The 16,105-nt window shown below is 44.9% G+C and overlaps 2 long non-coding RNA genes and 1 pseudogene across 2 annotated transcripts in view; 1 reads left to right on the top strand and 2 right to left on the bottom strand.

Moving 5' to 3' along the window:
* Positions 1–1,247: 1,247 nt before the first annotated feature.
* Positions 1,248–16,105, bottom strand: part of LOC115272193 — a 69,518-nt gene continuing 54,660 nt past the window's right edge. Inside the window, exons 2-3 of the long non-coding RNA XR_003900294.1 lie at positions 9,679–9,761; positions 1,248–1,799 (exon numbers count right to left, since the gene is read on the bottom strand). This is a non-coding gene — a long non-coding RNA (uncharacterized LOC115272193). The remainder of the gene's footprint in view (positions 1,800–9,678; positions 9,762–16,105) is intronic.
* Positions 2,798–5,802, bottom strand: LOC115272194. Its single transcript, XR_003900295.1, has 2 exons — positions 4,054–5,802; positions 2,798–3,409 (listed from the first exon to the last, which is right to left on the bottom strand). It is a non-coding gene; the product is annotated as an uncharacterized LOC115272194 (long non-coding RNA).
* On the top strand, positions 14,270–14,615 carry LOC115272192 (annotated as a pseudogene).

Below are 16,105 nucleotides of genomic sequence, written 5' to 3'. Positions count from 1 at the left end.
TTTGAGAGGTTCTGTTTCTAGGAATTTATCTAATTCTTCTAGGTTGTCCAACTTGACATATGGTTTTTCATAATACTTAAAATCTTTTGTATTTCTGTGGTATTAATACCTTTTGTTTCTGAATTTGAGTCCTTTGTTTTTGTTTTTTAAATGAAACTGTCTAAAGGTGTATCAATTTTGTTGATCTTTCCAAAGAAAAAGTTCCTGATTTTGTTGCTCTGTTCTATTGTTTAAGTCTATTTCATTTCTGCTCTGTTTTCTATCTTTATTTTCTTCTTTCCACTGGACTGGGACTTTGCTCTTTTTGCTCCTTTTAGGCTTAAGATTAGGTTGAGATTTTTCTTGCTTTTTGAGGGTAGGCCTGAAGTGCTATAATCTTCCCTCTTTCTGCTACATCCCAAAGATTTTAGACTGTTGTGTTTTCATTTGTCTCCGTGCATTTTTGATTTCTTGGTTGACCCATTCAGAGTTTAGTAACATGTCATTTAACCTCCATATATTTGTGTTCCTTCCAGGTTTTCTCTTGTAATTGATTTCTGGTTTGATACTCTTGTGGCTAGAAAAGATGGCACAATTCTTCTTGAATTTATGGATACCTGTGGCCTAATGTGATATATTCTAGAAAATGTTCCGTGTGCACTTAAAAAATGTGTATCCCACCATTTTAAATGGAATGTTCTGAATCTATCTGGTCTAATCATTAAGAGCTACTGCTTCCTTGTTGATTTTTCCTGTCTGGATGATCTGTTGATGTAAGGAGGGGTTTAGAGTCCCCTAATATTAATAGTAATACAGTAATTTCTTTCTTATGTCTGTTAATAGTTGCCTTATGAATTTGGGTACTTGCCGGAGTCTAGCGCCAGCAGGTCCAGGGGTCCCTGAAGGATGGACGGTGTCGGCAAAAGGGAGTGAGAGAGCCTCAGCTTCTTTCTGATCACCAGGCAGGCATCTCTGCATTGACCAGAGAGTCAGCCCTTTTTATTGAAAAAAAAATGTATGGGGTACAAAACAGGAGTGGCAATTGCCTTAGACAATGATTCCTGATGACAAATTCATTGGTATGTAAAAATTTCCCTGGAACATAGATTGGTAGAAGACTCACGCATAATCTTTATCCATAGTGATTGATTGTAGGTGATTTAGATGCTTATCATGGGGAAGGAAGGTGCCCTCAGCATTCAAATACAAGGCAACCTTTTTAAAATAGCAAAAGCAAAGGTTAGTCCTTTGTGAGCAGGGGTCAATAGCCTGTTTTCTTGAGGGGAAGAACAGCTTTCTCAGGAAATGTAATATTTGCTCCCATAAACACAAAAGAAGAAATTGCTATAATGTCCTTCATAAGGTACAGTTCAGAAGTGGCTTCCAGCAGGTACTTCCATGTTGGGCGCATAAATATTTACAATTGTTATATCTTCTTGTTGGATTGTCCCTCTTATTATATCATGTCCTCCTTTGTCTCCTGTTACAGTCTTTGTTTTAAAGTCTATTTTGTCTAAGTATTGCTACCCTAGTGTTCTTTTCACTTCCATCTGCATCATACATTCTTTTCCATCTCTTTCAATCTGTGCTTTTAGATTAGAAAGGAGTCTGATAGATATCATATAGATGGGCTTTTGTTATCCATTCAGTCACCCTATGTCTTTTGATTGGAGTAATTAATCCGTTTGCAATCAAAGTAATCACTGATAGGTACGTACTCATTGCCGTTTTGTTATTTGTTTTATGGTTGTTTTGCAGTTCTTCTCCATTCCTTTCTTCTCTTGCTCTCTGGTGGTGGTTTGATGCCTCTCTTTCATAATCTGCAAAAAAAAAAAAAAAAAGAAAAGAAAAAAGAATCCATGCACATCTATTACAGGTTTTTGAACTGTATGTTACCATTAGGTTTATATACAACACCCTGTGCACATAACAGTCTGTCAGGTTGATTAAGTTTGAACCCATCCTACAAGCACTACATTTTTACTCCTTTTATCCACCCCCCCATGCTTTATGTGTGTCATACTTTACATACTTTGTGAATCCCTTGACTTTTTTTTATAGATCTAATTGATTTTAATGTTTTTGTGCTTTAACCTCTGTATTGGTTTTAAGGGATTAATCTACTTCTATGTCTGCATGAACCTGAGAAATCTTTTCCTTTCCTAAGAAAAGGCCTAGGGCCTGGCTTTCTACTCAAAGAATTCTCTTTAGTGTTTCCTGTAGGGCTGATTTAGCAGTCATAAACTCCTGTAGCTTCTTTTTGAGAAACTCTATCTTTCCTTCTCTTCTGAATGATAGCTTTGCTGACTGGAGTATTCTTGAATGCAGGTTTTTTTCTTTCAGCACTTTGAATATATCCTGCCACTCCCTTCTGACCTGCAAAGTTTCTGCTGAAAAATCTGACAGCTTTATGGAGCTTCCTGTGTGTATGCATGTGCAGGTTCCACACTCAGTGGGAGGCTTGAACTAACAACTCTGAGATCAACATCTTGGATGAAGAGTTAGATGCACCCCCAGCTGAACCACACAGGTACCCCTATATTTCCCTTGTATGTACTGTTCTGCTCCTTTTAAAATTGTCACTACTTTTTTTTTTTTTTGCCATTTTAATTAGTTGTCTTGATGTGGACCTCCTTGGGTTGATATATAGTGGCTCTCTGTGCCTCCTAGATCTAGATTTCTGATTCCGTCTCCAGTTTAGGGAAGTTTTCAGATACTTAGTCAAAATTATTGCCCTTTTTTTTCCTCTCTTCTCCTTCTGGGATCCCTGTACTTGTTATAACCCAACGAGATCGAACTCAAGCAACAGTCAGGGAGGGAATTTTCAGGAGCTTTATTGCAGTTTATTTCAGTTCGGCCAAACGGCTCCTCCCGAGTGGTGGAAACTACTCAGAGAGCGTGCCGCCGGGCCGGCGCATGGGGTTCTTAAGAGTTCTGCGAGCCAAAGTATGTCATTTATGAGTCAGCCTGTTACAGGTCCTAGCACCTTATAGTAACCAGCAGTATCTTTACACACACACACTACTTTTGGCAGGAACCTATCGGTTTTAGAGTTCTTTGGTCATTTCAAACCTCATCAGAAACAATCACAGCACAAGGGGAGCGGGGAGCAAGCGGTTTTACAGAAGCAAGAACTTTCGCAGTAAAAAGGGGAGTGATTACCTGCTGCAGAGTCCTGCGAAACAGATTTAGCAAGCAGGCGTGTACAGAAGCAGACATGGCAGTTGGCAGACTGCGAACAATGTCCTTATTGTTCTTTTTCTTTTCTTTTCCCCGGGTTAGGGTGATCTCTAACATTCCCCACTGGTCTTAGCTAAGAATCAAGTCCTTGACTCAGCCTCTTCGGGAGATCTGGGTAGTCGCCGATACAGGGTGCTTAACCCCGTTAAGTTTGACCGTCTGAATCCTTTCCCGGGTGAAGCTGAGTAACCTGTTTGAGGAGGGGCCCACAGGTTAAACCAAGGAGTAGAAGGATTAAGGGTCCAGCTAGTGCTGTTATGAGTGTGGTTAACCAAGGGGACCAATTAAACAAGTTCTCAAACCAATTTTGGCGGGCAGCTTTCTGGCCGCCTCTCCCTCCCCGAGTCTGTTTCTAAGGGTTGTAGACCTTCTCTAACACCAGAGCAGCTGGCATGGAAGAGGCATGCTTCTCCGAGTGCAGCACACACGCCACCTGATTGGAGGAAGAGGAGGTCAAGGCCTCTCCGGTTTCGGAGGACCACTTCCGCCAAGGAGTCTAAGGACTTTTCCAGGTGGGCTATCTGATCCTAGAGTAAATGGACATCACCTGAGAACGGAGCTGAGAGCCGCTGGAGGTCCTGCTGACCCTTTATGATAGCCGCTGTCCCGGCAGTGCGGACCCTGCTATTCCTAACCCAACCAGGACGGGAGCTAGAACCGGGTTTGCTTATTGTAATCTGTAATGTTTCTCGGGGGCAAAGAAATGGTCAGAGCCCGCGGGCCCCGAGTAGAAATATACTTGGAGGACAAGGTAAGTTAGTATGCACAAGCCCAGAGTTCCAGCACTGGGGGTAATACAGTGAGTGAGACCCATGGTACAGGCAAACTCGGTACCTTCAGGGGCCTTTAAGGGAAGCTGGCGTCTGGTCGCAATTGTCCAGATAGGGGGATTGACCTCCCTCAGGAAGGCCATAGCAGAAACAGGTTCCTCTTCCTTGTAAGTCCCCCAGAGTCAAACAAGGCTTGGTTAAGCTTTTCTGCAGGTTCTGGTCATTTCCGGAGAGGGTGAGGTCGGTGGTCGTTCCACTGTTGGATCCAATTGTCTGGTTAGTAGCTAATCCAACATAGTAAGGTGGTGCAGGACTTAAAGAGAGCCAACAGTCTTGAGTCCCCCATTGATTCTAATACAGGTTATGCATTTAGAAAGTTCTGAGTTTGTTAGCTGGTCAAGGTACAGGACATACGAATGTCTGGATATTAGCTGGGACATTTTGGTGGCTCCCAGATGAGTCCCTTGATGTACTTGATTAATAAGGGAGCTTCCTAGTACCTCGGGAAGTAGCCTTCTATTATCTGGGAGGATTAACCAGCCTTGTGGCCCCTCAGTACAGTTTAATTTTTCCTTTACGGATTTTTCTTGGCTGTTATATTTAGGGTCGTGGAGGAGCTGTCGATATGGTAGCACCAGTAAGATTTCTAAGGGCCTCGCTGGTCTTAAGGCAGCTTTTCGGGCAGTCTGGTCCTCCAAAGTATTTCCAAGGATGATTGGGGTGTCATCCTTTTGATGTCTTACAGGAGTTGGGATGCAACCTGTGGATGATTGCAACCTGCTTTGGTAGCCATATGGCCTCTAGGAGTGCTTGGATCTCTTCTTTGTTTTTAATGTCCTTTTGTCCTGAAGTGAGGAGACCACGCTCTTGGTATAGAGCCCTGGGGACATGGGCAGTGGCAAAGGCATAGCTACTGTCAGTGTATATATTGAAAGATTTACCTTTTGCTCATCTTAGGCTTGGGTTAACGCAATTAATTTTGCCAGCTGTGCCGACATACCTTGGTTGAGGGCTTGCGCCCAGATGACCTCTGTCTGGGTGGTCACTGCTGCTCTGGCCCTTCGGGTCCCCTGATCGAGGAAACTACTTCTGTCTGTGAAGAGTTCCAGAGCTGCCTCTGGCAGGGGCTCATCTGTCAGGTCAGCTCTCAAGTTAGTTGGAGTCTCTAGAATTTCTAAACACTCATGGAGAGGCTCCTGTAGGTCATCATCCGGCAACAAAGCAGCCAGGTTTAAGATAGCAGTTTTTAAAAACTGGACACGAGGGGGATCTAATAGAAGGATCTGGAACTGAGTGATTCAAGCATTTGAGGTCCAGGGGGCTTCTGAGTAGAGCCTCTACCAGATGTCCCCTTATGACCTGCAAGTGCTGTCCTAGAGTCATCTGGCTGCTTCCTTAACCAACAAGGCTGTAGCGGCTACTGCTCTCATGCAGTTTCACTATCTGGCTGCCACAGGGTCTAACCTTTTTGGAAACTAGGCTATGGGCCTTTTCCAAGGACCCAAAGTTTGGGTTAAGACCCACTTGGCTACCCCTAGTCTCTGTGATGAATAACTGGAACGGTTTGGTGGGGTCTGGCAGGGCTGGGGCCGAAGTAACGGCCTGTTTAAGCTTCTCAAAAGCTTTTTGCTCAACATCCGTCCAGACCAGGTCTGTGCCCTGTCCCCCAGAGCTGCTGTACAGGGGCTTGCGATCTCTGCAAACCCTAGAACCCAGAGACGACAGTACCCGACCGCTCCCAAGAATTCTCATACGCGGCATTTGGTTGTCAGGGTGGGGATCCTTCAGGTGGCCTCGATGCAACTGGCCAACAGGAACCTCTTACCTTCTCTTAGTTCATACCCCAGGTATGTGGCCATCTGGGTGCAGATCTGGGCCTTTTTGGCAGAGACACGGTATCCAAGGCATTCCAACTCCTGCAAGAGATCTTCGGTGCCCTTTATGGATTCCTCCTTGGAAGCAGCAGCTAAGAGTAGGTCATCCACATGCTGGAGTAAGGTAACAGAAGGGTGGTTTTCCTGCTAGAACTGGAGGTCCCGGCTGAGGGCCTTGTCAAACAATGGGGGTGAGTTTTTAAATCCCTGTGGGAGTCTAGTCCAGGTTAACTGTCCTGAGTATCCCTCTTCTGGGTCAGGAGACATTGGAGGGGAGTCTGGGATTTGGAACTTCCTCACACCATACCTGAAAAGGAACTAGCCGGCACAGACAAGGACAGACAGACAGAACAGAATGACACTTGTCAGTTACAACCGAGGAAACTGAATGGGTGCCCCGTTCGGTTTCGGGGGCAGACCTCTAATGCTGTGTCCAGCGGATCTAAAAACCCCTTTCTAGAGCTCTGACTCAGATAAGAGGGAACTTACCCGGGCCCTCCAGAGAAGCTCACAGGCAATTAAAAATTCTGGCAGTGGAGGATGAATGGATGTCGACTGGGAGAAACTGGGGCAGAGGAACATCTCTCCGAGGCCTTCCCCTAATTTCCCGTTGAGGTCCAGAGAGTTCTTCCGCTGAGACCTGAGGAGCTCCACCCCTAGAGGGGAGCTCACGATTTGATCTCGCTGGGGCCTCCAAAGGTTGTAACCCAACGAGATCGAACTCACTCAGGCAACAGTCAGGGAGGGAATATTCGGGAGCTTTATTGCAGTTTATTTCAGTTCGGCCAAACAGCTCCTCCCGAGTGGTGGAAAGTACTCAGGGAGCGCGCCGCCGGGCTGGCACATGGGGTTCTTAAGAGTTCTGCGAGCCAAAGTATGTCATGTATGAGTCAGCCTGTCACAGGTCCTAGCACCTTATAGTAGCCAGCAGTATCTTTACACACACACACACACACACACACACACACACACACACACTACTTTTGGCAGGAACCTATTGGTTTTAGAGTTCTTTGGTCATTTCAAACCTCATCAGAAACAATCACAGCACAAGGGGAGCGGGGAGCAAGCGGTTTTACAGAAGCAAGAACTTTCGCAGTAAAAAGGGGAGTGATTACCTGCTGCAGAGTCCTGCGAAACAGATTTAGCAAGCAGGCGTGTACAGAAGCAGACATGGCAGTTGGCAGAGTGCGAAGACCATGTCCTTATTGTTCTTTTTCTTTTCTTTTCCCCCTGTTAGGGTGATCTCTAACATGCTGTGACTGTTACTACACTCGAGGATGCTGCTGAGTTCTCTTAGCGTATTCTCCTTATTTTTCTTTTTCCTGTTCAGCTTGGTTGCTCGCCATTACTGTCTTCCTAGCTTGCTTTTCTGGTCCTCTGATTCCTCCAGTCTACTATTTATTCACTCTAGTGTATTTTTAATTTCAAGATTTTTCTACCTTTGATGGAGGCCTGTTTTTTTTTTTCCTGTTGTTTCATTTGGGACATAATTCCTATCTGCTCCTTTCGTCCAGTTCTGCTGCCATGTATTAGGAAAGTCCGCTCTGTCTCCTGATCCTGAGAGTAGTGGCCTCCGGATCCTGAAATGTCCCATATTGCCGCGTCTCCTCTTCACTAGAGCCTGCGACCTCAGAGGCGTCTCCCGCGTGTGTTGCATCCGCCCCCAGTCCAGCTGGCTGCAACGGCCCTCTGTGCCCAGGGTGAGCAGGGTTTGGTCTCTGTGCCACTCTGGGCTTGGGCTGGGTCAGACTGGATCCTTGCCTTCAGCCCATTTAATGGAACTGTGGTTACACTGAACTACTGGGTTCTCCCTGTGTCGTCCCCATAAGGCTTTCAGTGGTGGGCAGGGTCAGCAATCAGAGCCGATGTCTGCCCCAGTCTTCTGCTGGGTTCTCTTTGTGCTGCCTGCTGTGGGGGTTCTGTTGGTTGGGAGGGCAGTCAGATTGGAGGTCAGCCCTCCGCCCCCTGCTGGGGCTGCCCCTGAACTGCTGTGTGTGTTTATCTTCTGTCCCCAGGGCAAGAGTCTCTTTGGAGTGGTACTGGCCCCTGTTGAGGCTGCTTGTGCAGGGAGACCCTGTGGATCCACTGTGGAGTGAGGCAAGCTAGGTGCTGACTGCTCCCCCCTGGTTCCTACAGGCATCTAGCCTGGGTGGGGGGACGGGGAGAAAAGGCCCTGTCAGCTCTTTTGTTCTTGAAGTCTCCTAAAGATCCTTCCCCCTCTACCACCAGTTCTGAGGTTAGTGAATAGAACTCCTTGCCACATACCTCAGGCTTTTTTCAAACTGCTGCTTCTAGCCTGTACCTGGGCAGGGTTATTATGCTGTCTCTTTAAGGGTGGAAACTCAGTTTCTATTGCTCTCCAGCTCTTAGAGTTCCACTGATTTTTTTTTTTTAAAGTTCCTGATGTTAAGCTGCACTGATTGTTAAACACTGAAGAAGTTAAGTCCCTCTGGTTTTTAAAGCCAAATGAGGACTTGTCTTCCTAGTGCAGGGACCCCTGTGGCTGGAGTGCCTCGCACGGGGACTGTTCCATGCTTGTGCCATCCCTTCTGTTTGGTTCCTGCCTGCATCTCCACCCTTCCTACCATTTTCATTGTGGCCTCTTTAGTGTAACTAAGCCAGAGAAACATAATGGGGCTTTTACCTAGGTGTATTTGCGACCAGAGGAGGTAAGAGACCCCTGGCAGGCTGGCCCAAGCTGAACTACTTTGTGTTCAGCTCAGAATAACCTTTTAGGCCAGATAAAACCCTGCAGGTTCAAGAGAAATCTTTGCTCCTCCCTTAACTACATATGAGTCTAAACTGGCAGTCTTCCCAGAACAAGGGTGATCAGCAGAGATGAATTTTATCTGAGCGAGCCTGCGATATGGCAGGGCCAACATCTAATTACCAAACTGCTCTTGTGAGGTGCAATTCTTTCCTCTGAAATCTCAGACTCCTACCCTTTTCTCCTTCTTTCAGAATGACCTATGTACCTCATTTTGCCTGTCTCTGGAATTTCCAGGTCTGGGTAGGTACATTATTAAATTAGATTTTCTCTGGTCAATTTGATTCTTAGTCTACCTAGGACCATTAAGCGGACAGGACTTCTTGTTCCCATCAGAATGTCTTGGCTATCCTATGGCATATATAATTTTCTTTCCTCAAAATACTTAGGCTCAATATAACACAGGGAAGTGTTTGACTTACAAATCAAGTAAGGGTGTCACTGCTACCTAGTTTTCATTATTAGTAGAGTCTAACTTGTCAGCTGTACATACAAGGTTAGCGTTTCCTCCCCACCCCCAGTGAATCTGGGGACCACTCATTTGCAGCAGTAATTCTCCTTCCTGATGATGCTAGGAGGACATCATCCCCCGATGGGAAATCTGTCCTCTTTCATTTCAGTGTATTCAACTTGTATAAGTATTCACTTTTCTAATTCAGTTCCCATCATCAAAAATGACGCTTGAATGATTCATTCCAGAAAAGTCTCATGCATTTTCACTCTTATCATTTCAGAAAAACATGAATAACTGGTTTACTAGCAAATACTGTAATCTCTATGATAGACCAGTCATTCTAATTAAGCTTTAAAAGGAGCAGAAATGAAAACCATCGACAGGAACTTCTATTACTGTTCTTGCTGCTCAAGCATGGAAAACAAGAATTCCCCGTTCCACCTCTGCTTATACAAAGGGCCATGCTTCACCAGAAACTGGTCTTCGTTCTCAAATAGTAAGTACAAAAAGACGGAGCCGAATTTTAGACTCCATGACAAGACTAGAGTTGCTTGTGACAAACTCCTATTATCAAAATAAGAGAAAACTTACCAAATATTTCCCAGGTTGTCTTCTAGGTGAGAATGAGTTTTTGAGTAGATGTCCTCTTCTAGAAGCCTTCTGAGCCCAAAGTGCTGAAATTAAATATATACATAGCTATGAATTCTGGGACCTAAGAGAATGGCATTACAGCCTGAATGCTGAGACCCGGCCTGCCGCACAGCCCGAGTACATCTCTGCAGTAGGTCACAAGGAGCCCCCACTACAGAGGGGCAGTTAAACTGTCCTGATGATTATAAATAATCACAGCACAGAACTTCCACACGAGCGCGTTTCCCACATGAGACAATCATTCATCAAGAATGTCAGGGCAGCAAAAGGCTGAGAGCTGATTGTTGCTTTACAGGGTAGACAGTGCAGTTCTGCCTTTAATTGTCTACCAGCCAGATGACCCAGTATACCTTTTTAAGATTAAATGCCTAAAAGCTTAGAGTCTTAAAAAGAGACCATATATGAGAGATTTTGTTCTAACGTGTGAAGTAATTTGTTGGAAAATAAAAAGAAGCTGGGGAGGTTGAATTTTCCAGAGCAAAATATTCCTCCATGCTTAACATGGCCAGAGGCCACGTTACCACCTCAATTCCTAATAACAGTCCTGATTTTTTCTTAAAGTAGAAATAATAGCCATTTCTCATGATTATTTAATACACAGACCTCCTAGTCAGATAGACCACTTATAGAATTAGGATATAAATTAAACTCATCATTCCCTCAGTGCTTTTTTTCCCCTCCAGCATCTCATTCCTCAATAAAATATTTGGCTATTGGAAGATCTACATCAATGTTCTTTATAAATAGACCTCTTAAAACACACTTGACAAAATTATTTTCAGCTTAAAAATCTAAATTTAAGAAGATATGGGTGATATGAGTAAAAATAACAGTAAGGACCTCTAAAACTTCTCTATAAAAAGTGTGAGAACACCGGCAAAAACTGTCAGTCAACTAGAACTCTGGCAACTAATCTAAAATTTAAGCAATTGGGAAACTTAAGAAACAACCGGCTGAATCCTGGCCTTGTGAGCCTTGTGGCACTGTAACCTGCCCTATTCCCATCCCACACCTATGGGGGCCATGAACACCAACAGCCCACAATCGCAAGTAGCCCAGCAACCACTGGAAGTAGCAGAAAGGAGCTGGTGTTCAAAAAACACAACAGGACGACCAAAAAGTTCTGGGGTAAAAGAAAAAACTAAGGAATAAGACATCTCTATGGAGCTCGGAAATGCTCTTATTCCTGGGACTCTAGAAGTCCATGCAGATGCACGAGGTGGTGGGCAAGGCCAGCACCATGCACGTGCTCAGGAAAGCACCAAGAAGGCCCTGAGCTCTCACTTCGGGCTACAGTCTGCTTGAGCAGAGCCTCCAGGTTTAAGGGAAAACAGAGTTCTAAACATATGGCTGAATGCTGAAGGCATGCCCAATACACACTTAGAGACCTTTTGCAAAGACTGGGAGACTTTGGCTCTAGGCATCTAAGGAAATCTATGTCCAACTATTAGCTCGCCAATAAGCTAATCAAGCAGAGACTTCAGCCACACAGAAAAAGCCCAAAGAGCAACAACACAAAAATCCTGAGAATGAGGAGAATCTGCTTTCCAGAAGAGCTACGTGATAGTGCCCATTCCTTGTAAATGGACTAAATGCTCTCAAGACCTATGATGATGGAACAGATATAAAAACAAGACCCATCTATAATTTCAGACCTAAAGACAGAGACAGATGGAAGTGAAGGGATAGGGGCACCTGGGTGGCTCAGTTGGTTAAGTATCCCACTTTGGCTCAGGTCATGATCTTGTGTTTTGTGAGGTCAAGCCCCACATTGGGATCTCTGCTATTAGCACAGAACCCACTTCAGATCCTCTGTCTCTGTCTCTCCCTCTCAAAAATAAACATTTAAAAAATGTAGGGGTGCCTGTGTAGTTCAGTCAGTTAAGCATCCTAGTCTTGGCTTCAGCTCAGGTCATGATCCCATGACTTTGTAGGTTCAAGCCCCGCACTGGGCTCTGCACTGGCCGTGTGGGGCCTGCTTGGGATTCTGTGTCCTCTCTTTGCCCCTCCTGTGCACTTGCTCGCTCACTCCCTCAAAAACAAACATTTAAAAAAAAAAACCCAAAACCCACATTCTCCAGATGAGATCACAAGTTAGACCACAAAATGAGTCTCAACAAATTTGAAAAGATTGAAGTCATACTATGCATCTTTTCTGATCACGATGGTATAAAACTATAAATCAACCACAAGAAACAATCTGGAAAGAGCACAAATACACAAATAGCACAAATATTAAATATACTAAACAATGAATAGGTCAACCAAGAAATCAATCAAAGTGGAATCAAAAAATATATGGAGACAAATGAAAACACAAGAGTCCAAAATCTCTGGGATGCAGAAAAAGCTGTTTTACAAGGAATTTTATCATGATAGGCCTACCTAAAGAAGAAAAAAATGTCTTAACCTTACACCAAAAGAAGGCAGAAAAAGAACAAAGCACAAAACCAGTAGACAGAAGGAAATAACGAAGATTAAAGCTGAAATAAAGGGTATAGAAATTAAAAATATAACAGCCCAATGAAACCAGGGGCTAGTTCTTTGAAAAGATCAACAAAATGGATAAACCCCTAGCCAGTGTCATCAAAAGAAAGAGCCAAATAAAATCACAAATGAGAGAGAAGTAATAACAGCCACCAAAGAAATACAAGCAATTTTAAGGGATTATAAAAAACTATATGCCAACAAATTGGACAACCTAGAAGAAACAGATAAATTCCTAGAAACATACAGCCTACTGGAAGAAACAGAAAATTTGAACAGACCAATTACTAGCAATGAAGTGAATCAGTAATCAAAAAACTCCCAACAAACAAAAGTCCAGGAGCAGGTGTCTTCACAGATGAATTCTACTAAATATTTAAACAAGAATTGAAACCTATTCTTCTCAAACTATTCCGAAAAATAGAAGAGGAAAAAAACACTTCCAAATACATTCAATTAGGCCAGTAATACCCTGATACCAAAACCAGACACAGACACCACAGCCAGCCACACAGACAACTGCAGGCCAATATCTCTGATGAACACAGATGCAAAAACCCACAACAAAATACTAGCAAACTGAATCTGACAATACATTAAAAAAAAAAAAATCACTCACCACAATCAAGTGGGATTTATTTCCAGCATGTAAGGGTAGTTCAATATTCACAAGTCAATCAATATCACACATCCCATCAATAAGAGAAAGGATAAAAACCATATGATCCTTTTGGTAGTTATAGAAAAAGCATCTGACAAAATACAACATCCATTCATGATTTAAACCCTCAACAAAGCTGGTTTAGAGAGAACATACCTCAACATAATAAAGGCCTTAAATGAAAAACTCACAGCTAACCATGAGGAAAAACTGAGAGCTTTACCTGTAAGATTAGGAACAAGACTGGATGTGCGCACTCACTACTTTTATTCAACATAATACTGGATGTCTTAGCCACTGCAATGAGACAACAAAAAGAGATAAAAGGCATCCAAATTGATAAGAAGTAAAACTTTCACATGATACTGTATTTAAAAAACCCTAAAGACTCCACCAGAGTCTACTAGAACTGACAAATGAATTCAATAAAAGTTGCAGGATACAAATTCAATGTATAGAAATCTGTTGCATTCCTATAATAATGAAGCAGCAGAAAGTGAAATTAAGAAAACAATCCCAGGGGCACCTGGGTGGCTCAGTTGGTTAAGTGTCTGACTTCAGCTCAGGTCATGATCTCACAGTTTGTGTGTTCAAGCCCCACACTGGGCTCTGTGCTGACAGCTCAGAGCCCGGAGCCTGCTTCGGAGTCTGTGTCTCCCTCTCTCTGCCCCTTCCCCACTCGCACTCTGTCTCTCTCTCAAAAATAAACACTAGAAAAAGTTTTAATAGACTTTGTGAAGAATATTTTGCCACTTTAAAAATTCACATTATGTTTCATTTGGGAAACCAGATCTGTATGAACTACATAAAATGTATATTTTGACAGGAGCACTTAAAAAAGACTGAAAGAAAAATGTACCACAGTAGCTATTCCCAAACGTTAGATTGCAGATAGCTTCATTTTCTTCCTTTTGCTTTTCTATACATTCCAATTTTTTTTAATAAGAAGCTTTTAAATGCATGCTAGAAAACAAATGTCTTTTAAAAAAAATTTTTAATGTTTATTACTGAGACAGAAACCGCGCATGAATGGGGGAGGAGCAGAGAGAAAGGGAGACACAGAAATCTGAAATGGGCTCCAGGCTCTCAGCACAGAGCCCAACGCGGGGCTCAAGCCCACAAACCAGGAGATCCTGACCTGAGCCGAAGTCGGACACTTAACCTACTGAGCCACCCAGGCGCCCCATCAAATGACTTATTTTTAGAAGAGGTGCCAAGTTACCGTTAAGAATAATTAAGCCAAGCTTGGTGGTGGGCTCTGCAGGGCTGAGGTTTAGGCAGCGGGGAGCCCAGCAAGTTACCATTTGGAGCTCCAATCCTGTACTCCCTGTCCTGTCCTCTGTATGTTCTAGATTGGGGCCACACCACACCTAAGGCAGGAAGATGGTGGCCACAAAGATGACCAAAAAGTCACTTGAGTCGATCAATTCTAGGCTCCAACTTGTTATGAAAAGTGGGAAGTACGTGCTGGGGTACAAGCAGACTCTGAAAACAATCAGAATGGCAAAGCGAAACTGGTCATCCTCCCCAGCAACTGCCCAGCCTTGAGGAGATCTGAAATAGAGCACTCCGCCATGCTGGCCAAAACTCGTGTCCATCACTACAGTGGCAATACTACTGAATTGGGCACAGCATGTGGGAAGTACTACAGAATATAAACACTGGCTATCATTGTCCAGGCGATTCTGATACCATTAGAAACATGCCAGAACAGAATGGTGAAAAGTAAATCATGGAAATTTTTAATAGAACTAGCCAGAGCTTGTTTAAAAATAAAAAACATGAAAAAATTAAGCTGAGTGTCCTCACCACCGCAGCAGAGTAGGAGACCCCACCCTCCATCCACCCATAAAGATCAACAATTAGCTGTCCACAAACAAAAATGGCCCTCCTAGAGTTCAGGGTCCACTTAAAACTTTAGCAAGCAACACATTGGAACAGAAAACCTGAGAACCACCACACAGGGAGGGTGGTGCCCAGTACCAAGGGTTCCCTCACAGGCCAAGGGAGAGCAGAGAGAGTGACCAGCTCCCCTAGCCTTCTGGGGCATCGCACAAAGGACCCACTTTGGTCTCATGCCACCAGAGACTGAAAAGGCTGAGACATACAGAGGTAGCGAGGAACAAGAAAGAACAGCAGAGCTACCCAGCAGGACTGACTGTGGCTCCCAGTGACCTGCTCTGCAGAGGACAATGGTAGCTTTTGCCACTGAAGAAACCAGTGACCAACAGAGCTGCCACGGACCCCTACAGATTTCACCACTGAGGGTTCCCTGAAAGGTTTCCCCAGTCACAGGGGCCAGCTACCTGATGCCCCCGTTACTGTCCCCAGTCCTGCTCCCTTCCAGAACTGCTATCCGTGCCGGCAGCCAGCCCTGGCCTCTGTGGCTGTGCGAGTACACGCCGCCAGCCTGGATGCTGACGCCTCACCATTGTGTGCACATTTGGGCTAGCGGGTCCCCCTCTGGTTGTGCACCTACACGCTGCTGGCCTGATTTCCACCACCAGCCTCTGCCAGCCCATGCTGGCACCCACAGAGAGATGCTGCAGTCACTAGAGCAAATGCTAACAGCCAGGGCCCTTGCAGCTGCAGATGAGCCCAGATCCAGCCCCGCCTCCTGGCACTGGCCTGCACTGCTGGGCCCTCCCCCAAGCTAGCCCTTCCAACTATGCATGTGCGTGCCCCCCACGCTAACTCCCATCGTTGGCTTACATCCTGCTTTGCTGTGCCTACAGGGTGACTCTGCGGCTACGGAGTGCATGTGGACAGAAAGAGCCCCTACAGCCGCTCGTGTATTTTCGGTTAGCTATGGTACCTTGCTGCTGGCCCTGGCCACCGCCGCTGTGTCTGATCCAACCCCTGCCACTACTAGGCATTCGTAGCTGCTCCCCATAACCAAGTATCTGCACATCACCAGCTCTGGGCACCGCTGCTGCCTACCCTGGTCCCTCACCACTGGACCTGAGGCACCACTGCGGACTCCAATAGGCCTTGTAGCCATGCAATCCCTCCGCAGTCCTTGTCTAGAGTCGTGTAGGTGCTGTCATGGACCCCAGCAGCCTGAGAAGATGGACATCACAACCACGGGACCTGGACAGGCCCCTACATGTGGCGCTCCGTACTGCCAGACCCAGGGCTCCAACATGCTCCAGCTTGTCCCCACCCACGGGGATAGAGGTCTTTCCTAACCAAAGACAGACTCTCCCATAAAGACTGGAA

The sequence above is a fragment of the Suricata suricatta genome, chromosome 11 (genome assembly GCF_006229205.1).
Source record: "Suricata suricatta isolate VVHF042 chromosome 11, meerkat_22Aug2017_6uvM2_HiC, whole genome shotgun sequence".
Lineage (NCBI taxonomy): Eukaryota > Metazoa > Chordata > Mammalia > Carnivora > Herpestidae > Suricata > Suricata suricatta.
Note: the sequence above shows the minus strand (reverse complement) of the source record. Positions and strands in the feature narration are given on the sequence as shown.